Genomic DNA, 4,125 nt, shown 5'->3' on the forward strand with positions numbered 1-4,125 from the left:
GTTTATCTTTTTATTGTTTAGTTGTAACAGTTTTTTATATATTCTGAATACTAGTCCCTTATCTGATACATAATTTACAAAAGATATTTCTGAGTTGTCTTCATTTTCTTTCTTTTCTTTTCATGCCATACCAATAACTGGTTTTAATTTTTTTAAAAAAGGAAATACTATAATTTTTAAAAACAGTTCCAAAAAATTTAACAGCATTTCCAGCAATGATTATTTCTGAAATATAAACATTTGAAACATAGTTTATACAAAACTAAAAACCAAAAGCATTCCTTCTTGCTTTTTCCTTTTTAAAAAAATCCAGACCATTTGTCACAAGAAAGTTCGGCAAGTTACAGCAGCTGCAGCCTCAGTCACCCTCGGAATTGCTGTTCTTCCTCCTGGGGACAGAGCGCCGCACTGAGGACAGCAACAGGTCTTCAATTGGTTTCTTAGGGTTTGCCTCCAGGTCCGTCTTAGTTGCTCCACATTCAGTTTCCACTCCAACTCATCTCTCGACAGGTTCATGCCGCCAAACACCAGAAGACCGATAAACTGAGCCTTGATATGTCCTTCCAGGTAAACAAATATCATGGGCAGATTCCTAACAGGATAATTGGGTATGCAGGTTGTTGAAATGGCTTTGATAACTTTGACACCAGGAAACTTCCTGGCAAGTCCACCGAGGTGCTGATTTATCAGGGCACAGAGGGGAAATTCCTTGTTTTTAAAGGTGCAAGATTACCCGCAAACCCTCACCAGCTTTGGTAACTTCTTGAACATAATCCTTTCCTGAGATCTCCAAAACTTCTCCAGATTTATTCTTCAGTTTAGTTGCTTTCCACTCAGCTAGTCTCTGCTGTCTGTACATTTCAATAGCATGTTCATCCTCCTCATTAAATTTGTCTTCATGATCCTCCAGCTCTTCCAAAGTCATATCTTCATACATTTTCACCACTGACTGCTGGAGGGCGCGCTGCTCCTCTTCTGCCTTGTTTTCCAGTTCTTTCAGACTTTCCTTGGGGGGCAAGATGCCCTTTTTGCGTAAGATGTCATTCCACTCAGTGTCTGTGTTGGGACCCTACATCTTGTTTTCAATGAGTTGTCTTCATTTTCTTGATGTCTATTGAAGTACAAAAGTTCTAAATTTTGATTAAGTCTAATTTCTCCATTTTTCTTTTGTTATTTATATTTTTGATATCATATCAAAGCAACCAATGCCTAATCTAAGAATGACTGATTTTTTCTGAGTTTAATTTTTTCAGTTCTTACTTTTAGGTCTATGATCCATTTTGAGTTAATTTTTGTATATGTTTTGATATGTAGTCAACTTTGTTTTTTTGCATGTAAATATCCAATTATAGAAGTGCTTTATATATTCTGGTTATAAGGCCCATGTTTGTTTTATGTGTAGCAAATATCTACTCTGTGGCTTGCCTTTCACTCTTTTGGTGGTGACTTTTAGATAATATAAACTGATAAAGTTGAGTGCATTAAAATTAAGAGTTTCACTGGGTACAGTAGCCTGTGATCCCAGCACTTTGGGAGGCTGAGGCAGGAGAATCGCTTGAGTCCACAAGTTCTAGACCAGCCTGGGCAACACAGCAAGACCCTCATCTCTACTGAAAATAAAAGAAAAAAAATTAAGAGTTTCTGTTGATCAAAACCCCTTAGGAGTGGGCCTCCCTGATTGGCCTCCTATATAATATTTGAGGCTTATCTCCTATGTGTACCATCTGTTTTAGCCACAGTAAATTATTTTCCCCTCTCTAAATACATTCTGTCCATTTCCAACTCTGACTCTAACTAGAAACACTTCTGTTTTCACATTTTAAAGTTGTATTCATTGGCCGGGTGTGGTGGTGCACGCCTGTAGTCCCAGCTACTCTGGAGGCTGAGGCAGGAGATTCACTTGAACCCAGGAGGTGGAGGATGCAGTGAGCCAAGATCGCACCACTGCACTCCAGCCTGAGCAACAGAGTGAGATGCCATCTCAAAAATAAATAAATAAATAAATAAATAAATAAAGTTTTATTCATTTTTAAAGAGACCTTAAATAATACTCATCTGTGCTAGGTGTTGTTGCTACAAGGGTGGGCAAGACAGAGAGTCCCTGTCTTCTCTACATTATAATAATGGGATTAGATAATCAAGAAAGCAATTTAAATGAAATGTTATGAGAACTTTGACAGGAAAACTATGTTATAGGAGCATTTATCTGTTATTACATATGAAGAGCTCAGAGTAGTACCTGGCTTGCAGTGAGCACTGTAATTTTTATCATCATCATTCTTATCATTAGGATAAGTGTCTCTACAGAATGAAAAACTTTTCCTCTAGAGGGATTAGGGAAGGGTCCTTAAAGAAATTTGTACCTGTAAAAGACCTGAAGGCAAGACAGAACCCAACATATGAGATAAACCACACCAGTTCAGTAGAGCTAGAGCTTAGCATGATGTGAAAGAGGGCAGTGACCAGAGAGAAGAGAAACTTAGGAGTTATGCACAAGCCAGCTCAGAAAGGACTTTTTCATCATGTTTTCTGCTACAGACCATGAGAAGCCATTGATGGGATAAATTTTTAGGATGACTCTTGCGTGCATTGTGGAGAATGGGTCAGAAAACACAAGCAGGGAATCGGCAAGACCTTTTAGGAGGCTGTTCGGGAAGAAGCCATGGCAGCCTAAACTGGGATAGTCCAGGAGATGGAGGGAAGTGGGCAGAACAAGCATATTTTTCAGAGGTAGAATTTGTAGAACTATAAATTCTATGAAGGAATAAAAGGGCAGGTGGGGAAGAGAGAGGCAGGAGTTGAGGTTGCCTCTAAGATTCTAGCCTGAGCAATCAGGTGGAGGAGAGTACCATTCAAGGAGCTAATGAACTCTGTTGGAGGGACTGGTGCCACAGATAGGTCATAAGTTTTTTTCATGACTCCAGCAGTTGACATGGATCATGCCTTTCTCTGGTCTCATTTAGTATGTCATTTCTATTTCTGTCATAATACATAGTAGGGCTGTGGACTGTTGGAGATGTGTGGGATCTCAAAGATTAGCAACAACTTCATTTCATAGGATCTTCAAGAGTCATGAAATTCTCCAGCCTTCTGTGGTCCCCCTAAACAAAATATCTCAGGAACATATGTTGTGTAATTGCAGGAAATACAATCACGTCCCAGCTATTTCTGAGTGTTCCAAGGAGGATGTTTCCACAGCCAGTTGTCACCTATAAACCACCAGCACTCCTGTTAGTTACTTAACCCTCTGTCCATCACCTCCTTGCCTCTCCATGACTTTGGGAGTACTTCCATAACTTTGGGAGCTCTATCTGGGCTATTTCACTCTTCCCAAAAGCTACCTCTCCAAGATAAATTCTGCTGCATTTTTCCAATACTATTTTTTTTTCTTCCTGACATCTATCCTTTATTTTGATGAGAGGCTAGAAATCCCAAAAACCTAAGTGACTTCAACGTTGCATAGCTTGTTTGTGAAAGATTTTAGACCAGAATGTTTTTTCCTGGGACTTCTGACTTCCAGTCCAGTGTATGTTCTGTACAAGTCTCTCTTGTCTTCTAGCCTGGGAGCTTCTTGAGGACATGGAATGTTCACTAGCTCATCACATAACCTGGAACATGGACTATGCCCAATGAATATTTGCTAGATGCACATGCTTTATCCATATTCCTTCAACATTATTTTAAGCCAAAGCTGTTGGGCTTTTCCCTCCAGTGCCAGTGACCAACCATGACCAGCAGAGGACAGCAGAGGTGGAAAAGCACTGGCTCTAGAGGGGCTAAATGAAGTGTTGGAACCAAGCCAAAGAAGGAAACATCAAAAATAGAGACATGGAATACAAAACATAGGGTGCTAGATTTAGCAAATAAAAATACAGGATGCTCTGGGCCACACTTATGTTAAAAATTATTCATTGTTATTTGAAATTCAAATCATCTGAGTGTCTTCTATTTTACCTGCAACTCTGACAAGTACTACTGCACCTGAACCTGATACTCAAGAAGTGGCAATGGTCCTTATCAGAAACATATTGGAAGGAAATTGATAGGGAAGGTGCGTGGCGAGCTTAAAAAATCAAATGTGAGTGCTCATCACACAGGAAACTGGCTGACTTAAGTTCAGCCAAT

General features: G+C 39.6%; 1 pseudogene; it reads right to left on the reverse strand.

Annotated features, from left to right (window-relative positions):
- Positions 1–358: 358 nt before the first annotated feature.
- On the reverse strand, positions 359–1,075 carry LOC129010787 (phosducin-like protein 3; annotated as a pseudogene).
- Positions 1,076–4,125: the final 3,050 nt, after the last annotated feature.

Source organism: Pongo pygmaeus, chromosome 10, assembly GCF_028885625.2.
Source record: "Pongo pygmaeus isolate AG05252 chromosome 10, NHGRI_mPonPyg2-v2.0_pri, whole genome shotgun sequence".
NCBI lineage: Eukaryota > Metazoa > Chordata > Mammalia > Primates > Hominidae > Pongo > Pongo pygmaeus.